Here is a 25584-nt window from a genome sequence, read left to right as displayed (position 1 = left end):
TGCGTTGCTCTCGACCTGGAAGGGGAGGGACTCGTCGATGGCGCGCATCGTGGCCTTTGCGATGTCCGCTTTGATGCGGCTAAAGGCCTGGCAGGCCTCTGACGATGGCGGGAAGGTCGTGGACTGAATGAGGGGACGGGCCTTGTCGGCGTAATTGGGAACCCATTGGGCGTAGTAAGCGAAGAACCCCAGGCAGCATTTGAGGGATTTGAGGGTATTGGGGAGAGGGAGTTCCATCAGGGGGCGCATGCATTCAGGGTCGGGGCCTATCACTCCGTTACGCACTACGTAGCCGAGGATGGCTAGACGGTCGGTGCTAAACACGCACTTATCCTTATTGTATGGGAGGTTAAGGAGTTTTGCGGTTTGGAGGAATTTTCAGAGGTTGGTGTCATGGTCCTGCTGGTCGTGGCCGCAAATGGTGACATTATTGAGGTACGGGAAGGTAGCCCGTAATCCGTACTTGTCAACCATTCGGTCCATCTCCCGTTGGAAGACCCCATTTGTGACACCGAATGGAACCCTGAGGAAGTGGTAGAGGTGCCCATCAGCCTCGAACGCGGTGTACTTGCGGTCACTCGTGCAGATGGGGAGCTGGTGATAGGCGGACTTGAGGTCCACAGTGGAGAAGACTTTGTATTTCGTAATCTTGTTTACCATGGCGGAAATACGGGGGAGAGGATACGCGTCCAGTTGCATAAACCGGTTGATGGTCTGGCTATAATCGATGACCATCCGGTTTTACTCCCCAGGCCGGACCACCAGCACTTGGGCTCGCCAGGGACTGTTGCTGGCCTCGATGACCCCTTCCTTCAGCAACCTCTGGACCTCGGACCTGAGGAAGGTCTGGTCCTGGGCGCTGTACCGTCTGCTCCGGGTCGCGACGGGTTTGCAATCGGGGGTGAGATTAGCAAAGAAGGAGGGGGGGTCCACTTTGAGGGACGCGAGGCTGCAGACAGTGAGGGGGGTATAGGGCCGCCGAATTGGAAGGTCAAGCTCTGCAGGTTGCATTGGAAGTCCAGTCCTAGGAGTGCCGGTGCGCAAAGGTCGGGGAGGACAAGGAGTTTATAATTTTTAAAAACCTTTCCTCGGACCGTGAGGTCCTCGATGCAGCAGCCGGTGATGCGGACGGAGTGCGAACCTGAGGCTAACCCGATTTTGTGTTTTACAGGATGGACAGAGAGCACACAGCGTCTTACCGTGGCAGGGTGAACGAAGGTTTCCGTGCTCCCGGAGTCCAGCAGGCAGCCAGTCTCATGGCCGTTGAGGTGGATCAGCGTCGTTGTTTTGGCGGGCGTGCGTGGACGTGACTGGTCAAGCTGAATGGCCGCGAGCCGTGGAGAAGATCCATCGTCGTAGTCGTCGTCGGCCGAGTAGGTGCTGGCAGGAACTTGCGTGCCAGTCCAGGATGGTGGTGCCCAGGATCCGCACGTGGCGTCCGGGGCCCACGATGGCGGCGCCCGCGGGACCCTCGTGGTTGCTGGGGGCGGGGTTAGCGATGCCGGCGGGCCGATCGGAGCGGCTGAGAGCGGGGGCAGAGAGGCGCGCAGGCTGGGCGGGCGCAGGGGCCCGGAAGCGGGGTGGGGGGGGGGGGGGGGGAAAGAGATTGGCGCGATGCGTTGGAAGGGCCCGGAAGGGCCCGGAGGGGGGGGATCCCCGGTCGCTGCGCGGTACAGCAGCGACCGATTTGGTCTGGCACACCGACGAAAAATGGCCCTTCTTCCCGCAGCTCTTACAAAGGGCGGAATGGGCCGGGCAGCGCGGGCGGGGGTGTTTGGCAAGCCCACAGAAATAGCAGCGGGGCTCTGCGGACTTGTCGGGGCGTCCCACGGCGCAGGCCTGAGGGGGGCCGGGAGCGGCGGATGGCGGTGGGGAAGCGTGCCAGGAGGCCCAGGGCACTGCAGCGCGGCTAGGGACATAGGCGCGGGCGTTTAAATCGGCGACCTCCAGGGAGGTGGAGAGAGTCCGTGCCTCAGTTAGGCTGAGGTCGTCTTTTTCCAGCATCCGCTGGCGGATAGCGGCAGACTGCATCCCAGCCACGTAAGCATCTCTGATCAAAAGTTCCATGTGCTCCGTTGCTGAAACTTGGAGGCAGGCGCAATTCCTCCCCAGGACAGCGAGGGCCCGGTAAAAATAGTCTAGGACTCACCGGGGAGCTGTTGTCTGGTAGCCAGCAGATGTCGGGCGAACACTCGGTTTACCGGCTTAAGAAACTGTCCTTTCAGCTTATCCATGGCCGCGTTGTAATCTTTTTCTTCCCCTATCATCACGTAGGCCACCATGCCCACGCTGGAGTGGAGAATGTGAAGCTTCTGTGCCATGGTGGGGGGGCTGCTTGCGGACGCCAGGTAGCCATCGAAACACGCCAGCCAATGTTTGAAGATTTCCGATGCGTTCTGAGTTTGCGGGCTGATGCGGAGGCATTCGGGCTTGATCCGGAGCTCCATCTTCAAAATTCTAGCTGATTAAATCGATGTACCATCAATTGAACGCGAGACGAGTTGCTGTACAAAAGTTAGGCTTTAATCAGCTGGATGTTAGCCCTGCGGTCGATTACAGTATATGGATGACCGCCGGGAGTACTGGGTATTTATACCCCGCCTTAACTCAGCCTCTCGACCAATAGGGGAGCCGTCACATGACTGGTCTCAACCAATCGGTCGAGAGGCACATGATCGACCAGGGCCAATGGTAAGCCGGTGTTCTGCACCAATGGCAGGCAGCTATGCTAATCATACCACCACACTACAAGATGCACTGTAGCAACTCACCAAGGTTCCTTCGATAGTACCTTTCAAACCCGCGACCTCTACAATCCCGTATCAGCCTCCCCGAACAGGCGCCGGAATGTGACGACTAGGGGCTTTTCACAGTAACTTCATTTGAAGCCTACTTGTGACAATAAGCGATTTTCATTCTTCCTTTCATTTCATCTCAAGGGCAACAGATGAATAGGAACGCCATCACCTGCAAGTTCACCACAAGCCACAAACCACCGTAACTTGGAAATATGTTGCCATTCCTTCACTGGCATTGCGGAAATTACCTTCCCTAACAGCACTGTGGGTGCACCTACACCACATTGACTGCAGTGGTTCAAGAAGGTGCTTCACGCCCACCTTCTCAAAGGGCAATTAGGGACGGGCATGAAAGGCTGGACTAGCCAGATATGAAAGGATAAAAAGCTGAGTAACAAAGACTTTGCCTGCACCCCAATTGCTCGAGATGGTTGGACCTCACGGAGGATGGACATAATGAACAAATAATGGTTGGAGTGTGGGGGTGGAGAATTTGGAGATGGTCAGTCACGTGATGAAACCTTCAGAAATGCGTCCAGATTTGGGGGCAACCCTGATTATCAACCTTTAATATCACGTGGCCAATCCCCCTAACCTGCACATCTTTGGGTTGTGGGGGCGAAGCCCACGCAGACACGGGGAGAATGTGCAAACTCCGCACGGACAGTGACCCGGGGCCAGGATTTGATCCCAGGTCCTCAGCGCCGTAGGCAGCAATGCTAACCACTGCGCCACCGCGCCGCCCCTGGAATTTTCTACTTAAACCTCTCATTCTCTTTCACCATTTAAGATGCTCCTTAAAATCTAAATCTTTGCCGATGCTTTTGGTCCCCTGTCCCTTTATCTCATGCGGCTCCGTGATAGGTTTTCTCTGAGCGCACTGTGAAGTTATGTTTGAGGCACAATACACATGGACATTGTTGCGAGGGTTACAATTTGGGTTTGCCTCACGGGGATAGGGACTGACAGAGTTCCCGATGCTGTTTGGAACTCACTAAACATGCTGGGAAATGGGAGTGTGCGCACATTTGGGAATGGACAGCATTACGCTCAGCTACCATGCTCTCTGTGGTTGAATATATCACCAATAACCCAGTCAACGGGAAAAGAATTTCCATTTATCAAACGCCTTAGGACATTTTGGGTGCTTTTTCAACCAATGAAGTACTTTTTGAAGTGCAGTCACTGTTGTAATGTGGCAAACGCAGCAATCAATTTGTGCACAGCAAGCTCCCACAAACTGTAATGAGATAATGCCGTTGGGGTGAGGGATAAATATTGGTTAGGATGTTTGGAAGAACTCCCCTGCTCTTAAACAATGTAGAATTATAGATTGGTGCAAGATCCTTACATACACCCACGGGCAGACTGTGCAGCTCCAACAGTGCTGTTGTCTGTTCAGTACCTCACTCAGTATCAAAATTTGGTTTAATCTCTTGATTCCGGTTTTTACTTTCTTTTTGCTCATAAACTGTTTTGAATTTATACAGTACTTAGCAATAATGGAATGGTTGTTCAGCTCCACACTCCCATCTATCTCCTGTAGCCTACACCCAAAGGTTTTCTGTGTGGTGATGTAGCTGAAGCTACATGTCCAAAGCTCTACTTCAAGGATGCTCACAAGTGATGTGAAGATTCGAAACATTGATTCTTGCAGCTGGGAACGAACAGCAACAACGTTCCCCAAAGACACCTGATAATCACTCCATGTGCGGAAGCTGCCCTCCACAGATTGGTCTCTTCTGCTATCAGCAGAATTGCACCATGCAAAGCTGCCTCATCACCAAGAGTATTGTTTTGCTGCAGACCCATCATCTTATTTATACAGATGGAAAGATACTGATGATGATGGCTCCATCCTGCCCGGCGGAAGACTAACAGCAAATTGAAATGTTTGACGATACATAACCACCCACTGTTGCACCAATATGACACTGGATCCAGTGCTACAAACAGTGCTACAATGTGACACTGGATCCAGTGCTACAATGCGACACTGGATCCAGTGCTACAAACAGTGCGACAATGTGACACTGGATCCAGTGCTACAAACAGTGCTACAATGTGACACTGGATCCAGTGCTGCAAACAGTGCTACAATGCAACACTGGATCCAGTGCTGCAAACAGTGTTACAATGTGACACTGGATCCAGTGCTACAATGCGACACTGGATCCAGTGCTGCAAACAGTGCTACAATGTGACACTGGATCCAGTGCTACAAACAGTGACTGGATGTTTCCCCGAGCAAGATAACTCTCGACTGTGACAGGTCACTGAATGTGACAGCTAGCTACTGCTTTGTTGTGTTCAGTAATAAAGCAGACACAATGCCAAGGCAAAGACCTGATGTAACCTATACATCTAAGGTGACTTCCCTGGCCTCTCCATTATGGACTAAAATCTCTACACGATGTTTAGTGAGTACAGTTTTTAAAAGCATCATTTAATGTGACAGTGTGAGCTGCAGATTTCATGCTGTGCTTTGTGTGCTGGCTACAGAATACCTCTCACATTTGGATGATGTAGAACTCTGGTTCTTGGCATTAAGAGGATGAAATATAAAGAGAGCAGGCGAGCCAATGCTCTACGCTGATCCTTAATCCTGTAGTCAGTCAGTCCGGGAGTGTTGTCTATTTCATATTTTATCTGTCCCAACTTCTGAAATCAAAATTCAAGAGGCGTATTTGACAGTTGAAGCATTAAACCAGCAAAATCTTTGAATTCTTTTGATAAATGTGCTCACTCCCCCCTCCCATCGAACCCGCTCCCCCCCTATCAAATCCACTCCCTCCCCATCCCACCAAACCCACTCCCCCTGCCTTGCCCCTCCTCCCAAATAACCAATTCTCACCACGCCAGTGCTTGAGCAATGTGGTTGAGGCCACAAAGGGAATTTTGGCACGCGGAAAGCGAAGCTCATCTCCGGCATTGTCATCACATAATAATATAATAATCTTTATTATTGTCACAAAAAGGCTTACATTAACCCTGCAATGAAGTTACTGTGAAAATCCCCTCGTACTACAAATAATCTAGGAGACCGGATTAACATTTGAACCTTTGTCAGCAATTGGGTTGAAATTCAGCTCAAACCAATGAATAACGATTCTTACCTTGGCTATTGTTATATTACGTGATTGTAATATGTTGTTAGTCTTTTGCTCACTTACAGAATGGTCTGATGGTTACAGTTCAGTAAAACTATCAGTCTTCAAATTAAGCAAATAACATTTATTGAATAACGAATATAAATATCTACGAGTTTGTTCACTCTTCTACAACTATAACTGATAATTAAATCAATAAGAAGTATAAATAATGTTTAACTACACTTGCCAACTAAGCTATATCTCGAACACTCTGCTCGCTAGTCACTCCTGATAGGAAGAGACGGGAATCTCCTGAATGCGGTTTATATACATGCATCTGGTGCTGCCATCTAGTGGTTGGCTAGCACTTTAACACAAATGTTAACCCTTTACATACCAGCAGATATACAGATCACGACAGTGGTGAAAATAAGTTCATTCTGTTTGACGAGCCATCGATCTGAAACACCAACTCGGCTTTGCTGTCCACAGCTCCTGCCGGACGAGCCGAGTATTTCCAGCATTTTCTGTTGTTCTCACGGGTAAGGATTGAAGACTGGAGAGAGCTGCACCAGGAGGGGAAACCCACCAGATGGGCTGTCCTTTATTGACAGATCATCCAACCTTCTCACCGCCTCTCAGTTGGAACAGACGACCATTCGGCCCCTTAAACCGTTCATACCATTCAATGAGATCATGGTTCAGCTGTTACTTAACGTCACCCATCTTGGCTATTTAACTTTGGCTAGCCACACTGTAAAACCTATCACAATCTTGGATTTAAAATAATTAAGCCATCATCTTCTGCTTTTTGAGGGAGAGTTCACACTGATCCCTTCTGAAGGCTTGGCTCGGAGTTTACAGTTACGTCCGCTGGTTCCACTGTCCCACAGAAAACCACGCTCTGCAGCAAATTCTTTCAGAGTCCTAAAAATCCTCAATCAAATCACCCCTTAACCTTTTATATTCAGGGGGCTGCAAGCCTAGTTCATGCAATCTCTCCTCATAATCTCAACCCTTGGAACCCTGGTGAATCTGAACTATCCTCCTTCTTAAGGTTAATACACCTCAGCCCTTCTCGCCATCTCTCAATCAGAACTGCATGAGGCTGTTCAGCCCCTCTATCCTGTTACACCATTCAATGTGATCATGGTTGATCTGTACACAGTACTCCAGACATAGTTTATCCAGGGCTTAGTTTAGCTGGAACAGATCCTGCTCCTCTCTATATTTTAGCTCTCCAGTTATAAAGACTGACACATTCAGTTAGCCTTTTCGATTATTTATGTACCTTTCCCTCTCCAGAAGCACAGGTAGTGTAAGAGCCTCTTGAATCTATTGAAATTGTTGCTTCAATGCTCTTTCCTCATGTTGAATCACAGACGCGACAGTGCAAAAGGAGGTCATTAAGCCCATCAAGTCTGCACTGACCCACTGAGAGAGCACTCTACCTAGGCCCATTCTCCTGCCCTGTCCCTGTAATCCCCATGCATAGAACATGGCCAATCCACTGAACCTGTGTGTTGTATTATATTGTATATATTGGTATTACAGTAAGGCCCCTGTACTTCAGGTACGGGGGTAGATTCCTGCCCGGTAGGCGGAGTATAAATGTGTGTGCTCTCCGAACAGCAGCCATTTCACCAGCTGCTGTAGGAGGCCACACATCCCTGTGTAATAAAGCCTCAATTACATTCTACTCTCGTCTCATCGTAATTGACAGTGCATCAACCTGCACATCTGTGGGAGGAAACCGGAGCACCCGGAGGAAACCCCCACAGACTCAGGGAAGCTCCACAACTCAAAAGATCCTCAAGAGCGAAACGTCCAAATAGTTTACCGTCATTCTGGCGTCTCGTGCTCTCCGAGGTGATGGTGTGCTCAGGGAGTCCCGGCGTCTGTGGCAACATGTGGCACCATGCGTGTTCTAGCCTGGAGCTATGGATAGTGATGGTCGAGACGCCAACTTTCTTTCCATCACAGGCCTGACCAGTTATAACAACCTGCCACCGGAGTGTGTGTAAGGATTCGATGGCTACATTATGGATGCATCATTTATTGGCCATCCGGTCTTGGGGTGAGACTGGAATCCAGAGATCTGGCACAGAGGCAATAGCGGTATTGCATAACCTCCTCCTGGATTAACTAGATAGTCAACTACCATCTGCCCAGGGTATCTAGGAATGATGGAATAAATGTTGCTTTGAGCCACCCACAATCCAACGACAGTTCATAAAAAAAAACACTTCTCCACATTTTTCGGTTTCAATGTTTATTTTCTTCAGGCATTTGTGTGATTTTTGAGGGAGCTGGCTGGATAATGGATTACTCCAGACTTTGGAAGAATCCTGTGATGTGTTAACCAACAAACTTAACTCCGAATAATGACTCGGGGTTTAAAGTGCCAACAGCTTAATTTTCTGGTCAGCAGATTTTGGTATTTCCCATGGTGGCCTAGTTGCTTTCTTCACTAAGTCAATCACGGGGAGCTTCCCGTCACTAATCCTCATTTGTTGTTGTTTGTGAGAACCAACAAAAAGTCTCCAAACAGTCAACAAGAAGTCTCCATTGGCGATGGAACAGGAACTGGTTATGGAGCAGTGAGCATCCTGCCCCAAGAGCTCTAAAAGTGGGTCATTTGGGCAGTCACAGTCAGTTCACACGTATAGGTGGACTGCAGTGGTTCTTGGCTGCAGTTCACAATTTTCCATTATCACAGCCATCAGATCCTTCGAAAACATGCCAATGACTCCGGGCAGTAGGAGCGGTTCAACCACAAAGAACAAAGAAAAGTCCAGCACAGGAACAGGCCCTTCGGCCCACCAAGCCTGCGCTGACCATGCTGCCCGTCTAAACTAAAATTTACCCCGACACTGTCCCCATCAAACACTCCCAGGGCAGGTACAGCATGGGGTTAGATACAGAGTAAAGCTCCCTCTACACTGTCCCCATCAAGCACTCCCAGGACAGGTATAGCATGGGGTTAGATACAGAGTAAAGCTCCCTCTAGACTGCCCCCATCAAACACTCCCAGGACAGGTACAGCACGGGGTTAGATACAGAGTAAAGCTCCCTCTACACTGTCCCCATCAAACACTCCCAGGACAGGTACAGCACAGGGTTAGATACAGAGTAAAGCTCCCTCCACACTGTCCCCCATCAAGCACTCCCAGGACAGGGGCAGCACGGGGTTAGATACAGAGTAAAGCTCCCTGTACACTGTCCCCATCAAACACTCCCAGGACAGGGGCAGCACGGGGTTAGATACAGAGTAAAGCTCCCTCTGGCACTGTCCCCATCAAACACTCCCAGGATATGTACAGCACGGGGTTAGATACAGAGTAAAACTCCCGCTACACTGTCCCCATCAAACACTCCCAGGACAGGTACAGCACGGGGTTAGATACAGAGTAAAGCTCCCTCTGGCACTGTCCCCATCAAACACTCCCAGGACAGGTACAGCACGGGGTTAGATACAGAGTAAAGCTCCCTCTACACTGTCCCCATCAAACACTCCTACATTCCCCTTCAATAACCGCTTTGAGTGCCTCCCAGAGCACCCCAGCCGCAATCACTCCCATGTCATTGATCTTTATGTCCCCCTGAATGGCCTCTCTCACTCGCTCACTGATATCCTCACCCGCCAACACCCCTGTATCTAGTCCCCACTGTGGGCGCTGGGGCATTCCCGTGCCTGCCCTTAGGTCTATCCAGTGTGGTGCATGATCTGAAACCAGCATTGCTGAGTACTCAGTGTCCTCAACCTCTGCGAACAGTGTTTTATCCAGCACAAAGAAATCTATCCTGGCGTATGCCTTGTGTACAGTATGGGAGTAGGATAAATATTCCCTGCTCCTTGGTCTCTCAAAATCTCCACGGAACTGCCCCTCCGGCTGCCGTGGAATAACCAGAACAGGTTTCTGATGCCTTTTCCTGCAGCCTAAGAAAGTGAAATTTCAGGGCTTGTCACATAGAAGACCAAGGCTGGAATTCTACTGTTGGGATTCACTGTTTTCGCCGGCAGCACGCCACCACCTCCATTTTCCGGCGGTGTGGGTTGACTTCAATGGGAAATTGATAATCGCTGAGGGTAGAGAGTCTGCCGCCAGCGAACAGTGTGCCTCTGAGAAACGCACAGCTGGGCAACTGGAGAATTCCAGACCCTAACATCGGAATAAACTGAATGAACCACGTGAAGGAAAGAAAGTTGGAGCCTCGACCATCCCTCTCCGTGGCTACAGTCTACAACGTACATGGAAAGTTCACGTTCGACTCCGAGCGAACTATAATACCGTCACCACGCGCAGCCACGTTAAATAAACGAACACCCATTGACCAAATTAGACAGCAGAAGGCATCCTGATGGTTCGCAACAACTTTATTTGTGACACTGTAGCTCAGGATAAATACCAATTTCTCCTCTTCCCTTCCGGATCATCCTCTTGTCCAAGGGGGACGTTCCCACTGGGGAAAAAAAACTCCACTCTTAAATATTTTTTTTAAATATAAATTTAGATTACCCAATTATTTTTTCCAATTAAGGGGCAATTTAGCGTGACCAATCCACCTACTCTGCACATTTTTGGGTTGTGGGGGCGAAACCCACGCAGACACGGGGAGAACGTGCAAACTCCACAGGGACAGTGACCCAGAGCCAGGATCGAACCTGGGACCTCAGCGCCGTGAGGCGGTTGTGCTAACCACTAGGCCACCGTGCTGCCCAGCTCTTAAATATAAGCTTCAGTGAACGTCATGCAAACCTAATCACAATTTACTCTTAAAGGGACCAGCCTTTCCAACATTGACAGCCAATCGTGGCCAGAACCTCAGTACGGCTTTTCACTCTTGAGGGAATTTGAGTTGTGGAATTAAAAATGAGGAAAGAGCATTGAAGCGACAATTTAAATAGATTGAAGAAGCACCTACACCATACATGTGCTTTTGCAGAGAGGGAGGTATATAAATAATCAAAGAGGTGAATGGAATGTTCGCCTTTATAACTGGAGAGCTAACATATAGACGGGAGGGGTGATCTGCAACAGCTAAACAAAACCTTCTCAAGGGTAGAGAACGGGCAACAAATGCAGACCAAACCAGCGACAACAAACATAAATTCATAAAAAGATTGAATGGATGTCTTCAAAATGTGAAGTGTTTCCCTAGAATTGAGCTTTTAGACAAGAGATGTGAGGAAGATTTTCTTTACATAAAAGTCGCGAATGATATTAACCTGGAACCTGTTGCCTACGAGGGTGGAGGAAGCGGAAAGGATCAATAATTTCAAAAAGAAATCAGATAGACACTCAAGGAAAATAAACTTGCTGGGGCTACGGAGATAGACCGGGTTGCGGGGTGAGGAAGAGAGAGAGATGGGATTGACTGGAGAGAACTCTTACAGAGAACAGTCATGGGCTCAATGCAGAATGGCCTCCTTCTGTACTGCTATGACTCTGCAATAAAGTAAGCCAACACTGCTTCCAGTTTCTGGGGTGTTGGTAACCAGTGGCCACAGATTGGCAACTCATCTTAAAAGAGGTAGAGAGGGAGAGGGAATGTTTTTTTGCAGCCAGTTGCTGGGATCTGGAATGCACTGTCTGAAAAAGGTGCTGGAAGCAAAACTCAGGGGAACTTTTAGAATGTAAATACTGGTGAAAAGTTTGATCTCAGAGTCTCGCTCTGCTGGCATCACTTAGCTGAGGTGCAGATTCACGCTTCGTTTCCCACTCAAGCACGCAGAAACAGAAGGAGGCCATTCAGCCCTTCGAGTCTATTCTACCATTAAATTAGTTCATTGTCGATCTGTGCCTCAATCCTATCTTCCAGCCTTTGCACCACATCCCTTGAAACCTTTAATCAAAAGATAAATCTGGCACTCAGGTTTTCAAGATTCCCATTGGTCCTCAGCATCTATGACATTCTGGGATGGGAGTATTCCAGATTTCCACCGACCTTTATGTGAAGAGACGCTTCTTCATTTCATCACAGTATGGCCCAGCTCCAATTTTAACTTTGGACTTTTCATTTTTGGAGAGGACTGCCGCAGAGAAATTTGACTGCCTTCATATCGTTGTGAACACCTCAATTAGATCATCTCTCAACCATTAGGGCAGCATGGTAGCATTGTGGTTAGCACAATTGCTTCACAGCTCCAGGGTCCCAGGTTCAATTCCCGGCTTGGGTCACTGTCTGTGCGGAGTCTGCACATCCTCCCTGTGTGTGCGTGGGTTTCCTCCGGGTGCTCCAGTTTCCTCCCACAGTCCAAAGATGTGCAGGTTAGGTGGATTGGCCGTGATAAATTGCCCTTAGTGTCCAAAATTGCCCTTAGTGTTGGGTGGGGTTACTGGGTTATGGGGATAGGGTGGAGGTGTTGACCTTGGGTAGGGTGCTCTTTCCAAGAGCCGGTGCAGACTCGATGGGCCGAATGGCCTCCTTCTGCACTGTAAATTCTATGATAATCTATCTAAACTCAAGGAAATAGACGTGTAGCCTATACGAAAAGGGAGTAGGCTACACAACCTCTTCTCATAGTTTAACAATTTTACCCCCAATATCATTTTCTTAAATATGAAATGTACCCACTCCAAAGCTGCGATCCTTCCTGGAGGTGCAGAATCTAGAATGAAACACGGTATTCCAGATGGAGATGCTGAGGAACTTCCACTTCCAGAGAGCTTCCTGTACCTGCTGCTTTTGGAAACTTCGATTACTGATGGTTTTCTTTAGCTGAAAAGAGAAGGCATGTTGCCAAAACTTTTTTGCCTTGCACCCATCAGGACAAATACCAGAATGCCAAATTTCAAACGATTCCAACAATTTCTACTACAGGAGAAAAGGAGACAACCGAATCAGCACCCTTTTCACCTGTGGCACAAATTGTGATCGGTTGAAATGTGACGTGGCTGGCCGGATGAGTGCAAAATGAAAAACTTCAGCAACATTTTTCTTAGCAATATTCCAGTTCTATGCAACCAAGTGACTGAATGTTTTAGCAATTCATTTATAAGATGTGGGCGTCCCTGGCTGAACCAGCATTTGTTGCCCATCCCTAATTTTCCCTCAAGAAGATGGTGGTGAGTTGCCTTCTTGAACTGCTGCAGTTCATGTGCTGCAGGTACACCCACAGTGCTGTTAGGGAGGGAGTTCCAGGATTTAGACTCAACGACAGCGAAGGAACGGTGATATAATTCCAAGTCCGGATGGTGAGTTGGGGGGAAACTTGCAGCCAATGGCGTTCCCAGGCACCTGCTGTCCTCGTCCTTCTCGATGGCAGAGGTCACAGGTTTGAAAGGTGTTGTCGAGCAAGCCTTCAGTTTTCTGTAATGCACCCTGTAGATGGGCCACTCTGTTGTCATGGTGTGACATGGTGGAGGGAATGGATACTTTAGGCGGAGGATGGGGTACCAACTAAAGTGGCTGCTTTGTCCTGGATGGTGGCGAGCGTTGTTGGAACAGCTCCCCAAGTGGAGAGTATTCTGTCACACTCCGGACTGGTTTCGATTTTGTTACCCGGTTTCCTCTGTCGATTCCTTCACAACACCCCCCCCCCCCCCCCCCCCCCCCCCCAAGTCACAAACTGGTGCTGCAGGAATAGAGATAAGAAGAACACCAAGCAAGTGCTCAGAAACTAATGCACCGAGCTGAGGGAAGGTTCATTACACAGACCAGAGCTGGAGTCTGCGATGGGTTTAGATTAAAGCATCATTCAGATCAATTGATTTCATTTGTTCTTTTGTCCTCATCGAGGAGGGGGCTGTTCTCATTCAGGGGGTGGGTACACTTTCCATATTTTGCAATGACTGTCCATTTGGTAAAAGCCCCGAGCCTGGTCCTTCAGAAGTTATTGATTACTTCTGCAATATCATTCAGCTTAATGGGCAGTTAGCAACAGTATAGCCAGCCACCCCAGACAGGCCTGACAACTGTCTGATCAATAGCACTGTCTCGTTTTGGATGGTCTCCAGGTTCTGAAGCAAATAAAACCGGCAAACGAATAGAGTGAGAATTGTGCCTCGTCCCAGCACCTGCTGCTGCACACGTACACTAGATCTGGTGCTTTCAGTCTCGTCTAACACAAAGTGCTAATTGAAAACAGCAAAACACGTTCCCTGGCTGACAGAGTTGGTCAACAGACGCCCCTCTGAGGGAACAACATGGAGCACAGCTCAAAATTTTAACCTGTTCGCTTCCTTTCAAGGACAGACTGATCTGCTGTCATTCCCACGTTATATGGAGGCACAGAACAGAAATGAAATTGTACAAAAAGACAAGCTGAATGTATCAATTATCTTGAGTCTCACATTTTCTCAGTGATTATTCGCACTTTGCCATTGACAAGAGTCCATGACCAATGCCTTTGAACAAAGACACAAGCTGAATGTTCTAATCTGACCATTAGGAATTTTAAATGTATCTTATGACTGCGCTGATATTTTGATTTTGCGCTCAGGCCACTGATGGGAGAATTGAACTCATGATTACTGGGCTCAGAGTCAAGAGTGGGAGACGCCCCGAGGCGCTCTGCAGGAGTGGATATAATTTGAAACCAAGCACACGAGGATCCTTAAGGCAGACGACCAAACGTTTGGTCAGATAAAGGCCGTAAGGAGCATCTTTAAGGACAAGAGAGGTGGAGATGCCGAGAGGTTTAAGGAAGGAATTACAGAGCTCAGGGACTGAGCAGCTGGAGACACGGCCACCAATTGTGGAGCGATTGAAATCAGCGATGTGCACAAGGCAGGAATTGGAGGCTTCAGTGTTGTAGAGCTGGAGGAGGTTACAGACATGTATAACATTATGTTCGGTCTGTATGTTTAATAGGAAGCACTGACGGTCCAGACAATTTGCAACATTACTGAACCATGTATTAATTCACTTTTATTGCCGTTCACAAATATGGAATTAGAACGATAAAAAAAAGAGTTACTGTTTGAATTACTGAATCATTTCATCTTAGTGTCTCTGCGTGAGTGGGGTTTCGTGTCATTGGAGTCACCTTGCTTTGTATTTGTCTGACTGCAGATGCTGGCTACTGACTCTGGTCTTATAAGCAGGACTCGGGAGAGGCACAGAGATACGATATTGTACAGCCTCAGGTCTCTCCATTGGCTATCAGAAACATGCTTCCATTAGGGATTGACTATTGCTGATCACCAGTTAGCAGTACACTTCTTTACAACCACACTCACCCGCATCCTTCCACAGCCACGCCTCCGCGGGCTCAGCTCTCAACCGGAATCAAGAGTTTACAGTATAATGCAATGCAGCACACCCCCAAACCAGGCTAACTGGTGACTTACTGTGTTTTGAGTAACAGAGATTGAGAATATCTTGGAACGTCTCATGTCCCAGCTGGGGGCAAAGGTCAGGGAGGCCTTGGACCTCCACAAGCTGCAAATGCATCCAAAACACTGCTGCTCTAAGGGGCAGCATGGTGGTGCAGTGGTTAGCACTGCTTCCTCACGGAACCGTGGTCCCAGGTTCGATCCCGGCTCTGGGTCAGTGTCCATGTGGAGTTTGCACATTCTCCCCTTGTCTGCGTGGGCCTCACCCCCACAACCCAAAGGTGTGCAGGGTAGGTGGATTGGCCACGCTAAATTGCCCATTAATTGGAAAAAAGTAATTGAGTACTCCAAATTTAAAAAATACATTGCTGCTCTTTTCTTAACTCACATCAAGTCCCATTCTCCCATCCTCCCTGGGCCAGCCCGGATTGACTCCCTGTGCTTCAATTTTAAAATTCTCATCCCTGTTTTCAAAACACTTCATGGTCTCACTTCCGCTTCTCATCGTGGACTAACCCCCTTCAGCTGGGCAAGCCTCCGAGGTCCCTGCACTCCTCCACTTCGGCTATCTTGGCATGACTTTCATTAATCTACCATCTCCTCCACCTCTCTCTTCCCCCTTTAAGAAGTTCCTTAAAAGCTCCGTACAAAAGCAAAATAGTGCAGGTGCTAGAAATCTGAAACAAAAAATGTTAGAAATACATAGCAGGTCTGGTAGCATCTGTGGAGAAAGAAATAAAGTTAATGTACCTTCAGAATGGACAAATCTACCTCTTTGACCAGAATTTTGGTTACCCGCTCTCATATCTTCTTGTGCCGCTCAGTGTCAAATTTGTTTTGCTCAGACTCCTGTGGAGCAGTCTGGGACATTAAAAAAAATAGAGGGTATCCAATTTTTTTTTTCCAATTAAGGGACAATGTAGCGTGGCCAATCTGCCTACTCTGCACATCTTTGGGTTGTGGGGGTGAGACCCACGCAGACAGGGGGAGAATGTGCAAACTCGACACGGACAGTGACCCGGGGCCGGGATCGAACCTGGGTTCTCGGGTGCCAAGAGGCAGCAGTGCTAACCACCAGTCTGGGACATTTGACTATGCTGGAGATGTTATATAAATGCAAGTTGTTGTTGTAAGAATACCAGTCTTTTTTGGTGCGAGGGAATGAGAACTAAACTGGAACTGCACCTTGAATCTAATCGCTCTTCACAATCTTAATCCCTCCATCCTCTCAATCATTCTGATTGCTCCCTTTTGTGTCCTTTCAACAGCAGTAATATCCTTTTTAGTATCGTGGCAAACAGAACTGTGCACACTATTTTAAGTGCAGTTACATCCATGATTTATAAGATGGCAGAATCACCTCACTTTGCCAGTCCGACAATGATTTTTTAAGACCTCCCAACATCAAAATTGTTACTCGCCTCCACTAATCAGAGTTGTGTCAGCTTCAATTTATTGACAATCTGTATGGTTCAATTACACACTGTTTTTACCAAATAAGGAATTTCAAAAAATGTTGAGTGTATTTTCAATAACTTGTACTCATAAAGCAGCCTTTTCTTAATGAAATAAATTTAGAGTATCCAATCCTTTTTTCCAATTAAGGGGCAATTTAGCGTGGCCATTTCACCTACCAGAATATATTTTTGGGCTGTGGTGTTGAGACCCACGCGGACACGGGGAAAATGTGCAAACACCACACGGACAGTGACCCAGGGCTGGGATTGAACTCGAATCCTCAGCGCCTCATAAAGCAGCCTCATAACAAAAAAAGATGAAGGTGCTTCATTGGAGCACTAGAAAGCAAAATTAGAGACACGCCATATGAAACGATATTAGGCTAGATGGTCAAAAACGTGATAGGTTTGAAAGAATGTCGCCAAGCACGGTAGCGCAAGTGGCTAGCACTGTGGCTTCACAGCTCCAGGGTCCCAGGTTCGATTCCCCGCTGGATCACTGTCTGTACGGAGTCTGCCCCTTCTCCCTGTGTCTGCGTGGGTTTCCTCCGGGTGCTCCGGTTTCCTCCCACAGTCCAAAGGCGTGCAGGTTAGGTGGATTGGCCATGATAAATTGCCCTTAGTGACCAAAAAGGTTGGGAGGGGTTATTGGGATATGGGGATGGGGTGGAAGTGAGGGCTTAAATGTGTCGGTGCAGACTTGATTGGCCAAATGGCCTCCTTCTGCACTGTATGTTCTATGTTCTAAAGGAAGAGAGACGGAGATTTAGGAAGGGAATTCCACAGTGGGCAGTGGGGGAGCACTTATTTTTAGCATAACTTCACACACAGTGATTTTTCCCTTTTGGGGAATAGTGGGGGAAGTGGCGGAAGGATTCCTGAGCTGATTATCAGCCCATTGAACAGCGTTATGAACACTTTTTCCATGGCCAACAACTCCTGGCGTTGGACTTGAAACCAGGATTTCTGTTCCACAGGTTGGTGTGCTACCTCAGCCTCATAATCTCCTGGGGAGCAAGTAAAATCACAGAATCAAGAAACAGTACCCTCCTATGGGATAAGGGTACCCCATTCGTTTGAAACATAAACTTTAAAAAAATTAACAATGTGACTCCTTTGAGAAGATTAGGTGTTTTCTTAAATGAAACATAATGATTATGAATTAACCCTGGACTCATCAACTTATCAACGCACTCCATATAGTTTGCTAATGCTTTAAAAGTTAAGATCATAGAATTTACAGTGCAGGAGGCCATTCGGCCCATCGAGTCTGCACCAGCTCCTGGAAAGATCACCCTACCCAAGGTTAACACCTCCACCCTATCCCCAGTAACCCCACCCAACACGAAGGGCAATTTTGGACACTAAGGGCAATTTATCATGGCCAATCCACCTAACCTGCACATCTTTGGACTGTGGGAGGAAACCGGGGCACCCGGAGGAAACCCACGCACACACGGGGAGAACGGGCAGACTCCGCACAGACAGTGACCCAAGCCGGAATCGAACCTGGGACCCTGGAGCTGTTAAGCGATTGTGCTATCCACAATGCTACCGTGCTACCTAAAGCTACCTTAGCACCAAGTTGAACTTGTTTGCAGCTCAAAGATGCATCTTTATCCTATGTCCTCTGCACTGTTCCCTATCTTAGTCAGGTGGCAGGAGTGGGGGGGAGGTGGTGGACAGAGTGTACACGGGAGAAACAGGAAGAGCCACTTGGGCACAGCAAGCCATTGTCATAGAACTTACAGTGCAGAAGGAGGCCATTCGGCCCATCGAGCCTGCACCGTCCCTTGGAAAGAGCACCCCACTTGAGTCCTACACCTCCACCCTTTCCCCGTAACCCAGCAACCCCACCTAATCTTTTTGGACACTGAGGGCAATTGATCATGGCCAATCCACCTAACCTGCACGTCTTTGGACTGTGGAAGGAAAGCGGAGCACCAGGAAGAAACCCACGCACACACGGGGAAGACCGTGCAGACTCCGCACAGACAGTGACCCAAGCTGGGAATTGAACCCGGGACCCTAGTGTTGTGAAGCAACCATGCTAACCACGGTACCACCGTGCTGCCCCTGGCAGTATCGCAGTGAGTACATCTGCCTGTCCACTCGCGCTGGGGATTGTATACTTCACGAGTAGAAAGGCAGGGGGGGGGGGGGAAATCAGGCCAGTGATCAGGGAAGCCAATGCCTCACTAGCAGATTACAGAAAGTGATTTCCAACAGTATTTGGAGAAGTGTTTGTATGGAGTTTGGAAATTCTCCATCTGAACCAGTAACAGAAACCCTGCCAGTCCAGAACTCGATCCTGGTAAAAATAGAACAATATGCAGCACACGTGATATTTTTAAATCAAACTTCAAGAGACGGGCTGGATCATTTTCCATTGAACTCCAGAATCTAATTTCAAATCAGACAACTGGGAAGAAACACTCTCGTTTTCCACTCACAGAAAAAGAATGGCTCACAAGTGGCTTTGGAGTTTATTGACTAGACCAATCGATTTACATGGATTTATAACAAGGTTCAAATTTTTCATGCCCCTCAACTGAATGGGTTGAGACAGTCGGTGACATTATAGACAACTACTATAATCAACAGGCTCGGTCTAAGGATCTGCAGACACAAGTTCAAACCCAACCATGGTAACCGGGGAATTAAAATTCAGATAATTAAATAAACATTGAATAAAATATTAGGATCAGTAATGAGGGCCATGAAACTGGCTCATTGTGAAAACATAGTTGGTTTACCAATGAACTTTAGGCAGGAACCCTTTTGTCCTTATCCTGTCTGGTCTACATGTGATTGGCTGACTACTAACTGTCCTCTGAAATGGCCTATAAGAGATTGAGTTAGATTCAAGGCACCACCATCTTTTCAATCCAGTAAGAAGTCTTACAACACCAGGTTAAAGTCCAACATGTTCGTTTCAAACACTAGCTTTCGGAGCACTGCTCCTTCCTCAGGTGAATGAAGAGGAAGGAGCTGCGCTCCGAAAGCTAGTGTTTGAAACAAACCTGTTGGATTTTAACCTGGTGTTGTAAGACTTCTTACTGTGCTCACCCCAGTCCAAAGCCGGCATCTCCACATCATCTTTTCAATGGTAGGGACTGCTCGGTGGTTATGAACTCGCTCCCCACTCTGCCAAACATCTACCCCCAGTTGTCAGTCACACTCGGATTGGCTGTAGGAATCGACCGGGAAAATGGAAAGCCCAATTTCATCCATATTTCCATTATTCCATCCCAAACCTTTCCCTCATCACCACATCAAGCTGTGTCTGGGAATTGTCTGCCTTGCCTGCTTACTCAACTCAACTCTGGGAGAGTTTGTTGGGAACAGTATGAGTGAGATCTATGTTTATCTATTTGACTGAAAACTTTTGAAATATAAGCAGTAAAAGGCATCAACGCAGAACAAGGCTGTGACTATCTTGGCCTTGTATGAGCAGCAGCTGATCTGTTATAGGTTTGTATATAAGTCCACTATTGAGGCAGCATTATGTGAGTTTAACCCTTACCTAGGCTGCTCCTGACAGGAAGAGACAGAGTGACACAGCAGCACCTCCACACTGAGCCCTGCACTCCCCCATAGTAACATTCTGGGGGTTACCATTGAACTGGACAAATCATATAAATACTGTGGTTACCAGAGCAGGTCAGAGGTTTTACCTGGATGAGTGGCGCTCCAACACGCACAAAGCCCAAACCATTCAGGACAAAGCAGCTCGCTTGATTGGCCACCCCAGCCACCATCTCCAACGATGTGGAGATGCCGGCGTTGGACTGGGGTGAGCACAGTAAGAAGTCTTACAACACCAGGTTAAAGTCCAACAGGTTTGTTTCAAACACGAGCTTTCGGAGCACGGCTCCTTCTTCACCTGAAGAAGGAGCCGTGCTCCGAAAGCTCGTGTTTGAAACAAACCTGTTGGACTTTAACCTGGTGTTGTAAGACTTCTTACTGTGACCATCTCCAACATCCACTCCCTCCATCACCTACACTCAGTACCAGCCTTGTGTACCATCTACAAGATGCACTGCAGATCTCACAAAGGCTCCTTCCATACCCACGGCCTCTACCACCTAGAAGCTAGAAGGACAAGAGCAGCAGATACCTGGGAACCCCACCATCTGCAGCTCCCTCAACAAGCCCCACATCAGCCTCACTTGGAAATATATCGTCGCTCCCTCACTGTCGCTGGGGCAAAATCCTGGAACACCATCCCTAACAGCACTGCGGGTGCACCTACACCATATGGACTGCAAAGATACATGAAGGTAGCTCACCCCCACCTTTTTGAGGGGAATTAGGGATGGGTAATAAATGCTGCCTGAGCCAGCGAAGCCTACATGCTATGAATGAATTAAAAAAGAACACCTGGTTTGGTATCTGGACACTCAGATACAATTCAATTATTTTCAAAAGGTGTCACTGGAACACCTACCTGCTTGAGAAAGATTGCTTTGAAAACAGTTTGAATTGGGTGTGAGGAGAGATGACTGGAACAAAAAAAACAGGGTTGTTGAACATTGCGGATGGTTGATAGCCGCCAATGAGAGTTCAGTTAATCAGTTTGAAGAGTTCAAATGGCATCACGAGTAGAGTTTACCACCTGGGTACCAATGAGGTGGGATGGGGGGGGGGGGGGGGGGGGGTCGGGAAGAGGCGGGTGGTGGGCAGGGCGAGGAGAGAGTGGGGCAGGGTGAGGTGGGAGCGGGCACGGGACAAGGTGAGGAGAGAAGGGGGCAGGGCGAGGTGGGAGTGGGGCAGGGCGAGGAGAGAAGGTGGCGGGCGAGGTGGGAGTGGGCACGGGACAAGGCGAGGAGAGAAGGGGGCAGGGCGAGGTGGGAGTGGGGCAAGGCAAGGAGAGAAGGGGGCAGGGCGAGGCGAGAAGGGGACAGGGCGAGGAGAGAAGGTGGCAGGCGAGGTGGGAGTGGGGCAGGGCGAGGAGAGAGCGGGGCAGGGCGAGGAGAGAAGGTGGCAGGGCGAGGAGAGACAGGTGGCAGGGCGAGGAGAGAAGGTGGCAGGGCGAGGAGAGAAGGGGGCAGGGCGATGCGGGAGCGGGCACGGGGCAGGGTGAGGGGAGAGCAGGTGTGGGGCAAGGCGAGGAGAGAGCAGGTGTGGGGCAAGGCAAGGAGAGAGCGGGTCAGGGCGAGGAGAGAGTGGGTCAGGGCGAGGAGAGAGCGGGTCAGGGCGAGGAGAGAGCGGGGTCAGGGCAAGGCGGGAGCAGGGCAGGGCGAGGAGCGAGCGGGGCAGGGCGAGGAGAGAGCGGGTCAGGGCGAGGAGAGAGCGGGGCAGGGCGAGGTGGAAGCGGGCGTGGGGCAGGGCGAGGAGAGAAGGGGGCAGGGCGAGGAGAGAGCGGGGCAGGGCGAGGAGAGAAGGGGGCAGGGCGAGGCGGGAGCGGGCGCGGGGCAAGGCGAGAAGGGGGCAAGGCGAGGCAGGAGTGGGGCAGAGAGTTCCAAACCGCTACCACTCTTCTGTGCACAAATTCTTCCTCACATCTCTCCAAGTTCTGCAATCTTCAACCAGTGGAAATAGGTTATCTCTTTCTACCCTGTCTTTTGCTATTAATATCTTGAATATTTTGATCAGATCACCCCTGAACCTTCAAAATCAGGAGAAAACAGGCTTAATTGGTATAATCTCTCCTCATAACTTAACTCCTGAAGTCCAGGAATAATTCTTGTAAACCCACGTTGCACTCCCTCCAAGGTCGATATATCTTTCCTAAGGTGTGGTGCTCAGATCTGCTCACAGTGACTCCAAGTGGGGTCTAACCAGGGTTTTGTAAAGCTGCAGCATAACCTCTACGTCCTTATATTCCAGCCCTCTAGATATAAAAACTAACATTCCATTAGCCTTTGTGATTACTTTCTGCATTTGTTTGTGCATTTGTTTAAACATCCATGCACCTGAACCCCCAGGTCTCTTTGGATATTCATTAAATTTAGCTTCATACTGTCTAGAAAGCATACTGATCTATTCTTTTTGGTCCAAAATGGATAACCTCACACTTGCGGACACTAAAATCTATCTGCCACAGTTTTGCCCACTCACCTAGTCTATCAATATCCCTTTGTAATTTGATGCTGTCGTCTACACTGTCGACAATTCCACCCAACTTTGTGTCATCAGCAAATTTGGATGTATGACTTTCTATGCCATTATTCTAGTCATGATTGAATAATGCGAAAAATTGAGACACGAACACAGATCCCTGAGGGACACCACTAATCACATCCTGCCAATTTGAGTAGCTACCCTTTTTGTTACCTGCCATTCAGGGCGAGGCAGGTGGGGCGGGGGGGGGGGGGGTGCAGGGAAAGGCAGGTGAGTGGTGCAGGGAAAGGCAGGTGAGGGGGCAGGGTGAGGCAGGTGAGAGGGCAAGAGCAAGGCGGGCAGGAGGTGAGGTGGGATGAGCTCATAGTGAGAGATAGTGTGGGGGGAGAGGGCAGTTGTGAATGGATGTGACCGGGTGGATGGAGGGTGTGAGGACAAGGACACTCTTTTGCCACTGGTGGGGGCTTGGCTGGGGGGTGTGTGTGGGGGGGGGGGGGGGTGTTTGTGAATGATTGATTTTGACAAAGATTCCTTTCCTGGGCTTTAGGGGAACCTTTCCATCTGCATTAAAGCCACAGGCAGTGAGTGATTCATCACTGGAGGCAGGAGGGGCTGAGAAACAGACCAACAGGATCCATTCAGCTTTTCAACAGCGTCTGAAAATCCTACAACAAAAAAAATCCCCAAACACTCCAGCCTTTTAATTTAGGAACCATACATGGGTTTACCAGCTAACAAAATCCATTCACCAATTTCCACAATCAACATTTCTGTGAAGACCTTTACCTGTAATCACATCTAGTCTCACATTGACGTTGGTGGATATGGATTGTGGGTACTGTCACCTCAATCAAACCTACCCCACAAAGCTGGCAAATGACGGTGGTGGATATGGATTGTCACCTCCTGATCAATCAAACCTGCCCCACAGAGCTGGCAAATGACGGTGGTGGATATGGATTGTCACCTCCTGATCAATCAAACCTGCCCCACAGAGCTGGCAAATGGCACGAGGGGCCCAGCGTGAGAATATATTCAATTCATTCAATGCTGACTCTCAGCTTGATAAACTAAGTATTAAACACTGTAAAACACACACACACACACACACACATTATTCTGGGAGGCAACAATCAATGCAACGTGATCGTTTTGTTCTTCTGACTTGTCATGTTTTCCAAATCGGCGAAGAGAAAAATCCTTTCATCCTTTTGATATTTTTCAAAGTACATCAATATGTCAGCATCGTCCAGATAGCGAAATGAGCAGTATGGGCGTGGAGGGGAACAAGGAACAGGTTGTCACAGAGAGATTGGGGGGGGGGGGGGGAGATGTTGCCATTGAATGGGTGGGGGGGGGGGGGGGAGATGTTGCCATTGAATGGGTGGGGGGGGGGGGGAGCTGTTGCCATTGAATGGGGGGGGTCGATACGGTCATAATACATTCGAGACAAGGTGGGATAAAGACCCCGCCAGTCACACCAGCTCTGGCCATCTCGTCGCTTTGCAAAGTCAGTCCCAATTGCTCATCACAGCCACCGCTCAGTCACGTCCACAACTGGGAGACATTTGCAAGAGTCTGCCACAAAGAGGGGCAATACGTGATCTAAATGAACCCCCCCCCCCCCCCCCAACGCTTTCATTTTTGCAAATCGTGTCCAGACAAAACCAGGGAGCGCCCCTTGTTGAAAAACCTGGTGTGTAGAATCGTCCTTTCGGACAGAGGCAGGGGAGGGGGGTGGGTTTGGGCTCAATCGAAGGTTGATTCGATTTGTCTTTTGTCCAAAAGGATTAAAGAAAAAAAAAGAGGGTAAAACGATCACACTGGTGACAAAATATCATTGCGCTCCCACCCAAATCCGACACATTCGCCCCCCCACAACCCAAAACTGTGACATTAATGACACAAAATGAATCAAAAGGTCCAGGCGATGAATTACCGAGTGGATGTTACAGATACAAACCGATACATCAGCCAGAGAAAAACCCCACACAATGCAAACTTCATCCTGGGGCTGAAATACCAAGCTTGATCTATTTTGAAACAATTCGTAATTGTTTGAAATTAACCAATGCCCAGTCCCAGGTGCCTCCCCTCTGTTTTTCCATGTTGCTAAAGATTCCTTACCTGGCCTCACACTGCCCTCGGAGTCTGGAAGGAGGGAGCCACACCTCTGAACGGTAACCCGGGTTGTGTGTGTGAGCGGGGCGGGGGTCTCGCTGTTCAGCTGGGATTCGCTGGCTGTCCTGTCGGTGCAGTTACCATTCCAGACAGACAGACACGGAGGGAGGGTCCGGGACAACAGCGACCTCCGCCGCTAATACTCATTACACACAGAACAGGAGACTCCCACAAGCTGCCCAGCACTGTAACCGACAGACCCCTCCACACACTGGCCATTTACTTATTCCCTCCTCCTCCTCCCCTTCATTCCAGGGACAGGGTCTACCCCCACGTGCAGCCATTATTTTTCCCTATTTTGTATTGCATTATTCCTCTCTGTTTTCCACATTTTCCAGATGCACGTGAGTCTGGAAGATAAAGGGGTGATGAAATTGGTGTTTACATGGAATATACGGCTCGGTATCATCGAATTTACAATGCAGAAGGAGGCCATTCGGCCCATCGAGTCTGCGCCGGCCCTTGGAAAGAGCACCCTAACCAAGCCCACATCTCCACCCTATCCCCGTAACCCAGCAACCCCACCTAACCTTTTCAGAGGTAGCCATGATGTGGAGATGTTGGCGTTGGACTGGGGTGGGCTCAGTAAGAAGTCTCACAACACCAGGTTAAAGTCCAACAGGTTTGTTGGAATCAATAGCTTTTGGAACGTACCTCCTTCTGAAAGCTAGTGATTCCAAATAAACCTGTTGGACTTTAACGTGGTGTA

At 48.8% G+C, this 25584-nt stretch overlaps 1 protein-coding gene across 1 annotated transcript in view; it reads right to left on the bottom strand.

The window, feature by feature from the left end:
• The window catches only part of fxyd6 (FXYD domain containing ion transport regulator 6), a 91338-nt gene extending 66288 nt beyond the window's left edge, over window positions 1-25050 (bottom strand). The window contains exon 1 of the mRNA XM_038778811.1: window positions 24822-25050. The gene's annotated coding sequence lies outside the window, so the exon portion shown is untranslated. The remainder of the gene's footprint in view (window positions 1-24821) is intronic.
• Between the last annotated feature and the right edge of the window lie 534 nt (window positions 25051-25584).

This window comes from Scyliorhinus canicula, chromosome 19 (assembly GCF_902713615.1).
Source record: "Scyliorhinus canicula chromosome 19, sScyCan1.1, whole genome shotgun sequence".
In the NCBI taxonomy this organism is placed as follows: Eukaryota; Metazoa; Chordata; class Chondrichthyes; order Carcharhiniformes; family Scyliorhinidae; genus Scyliorhinus; species Scyliorhinus canicula.
Note: the sequence above shows the minus strand (reverse complement) of the source record. Positions and strands in the feature narration are given on the sequence as shown.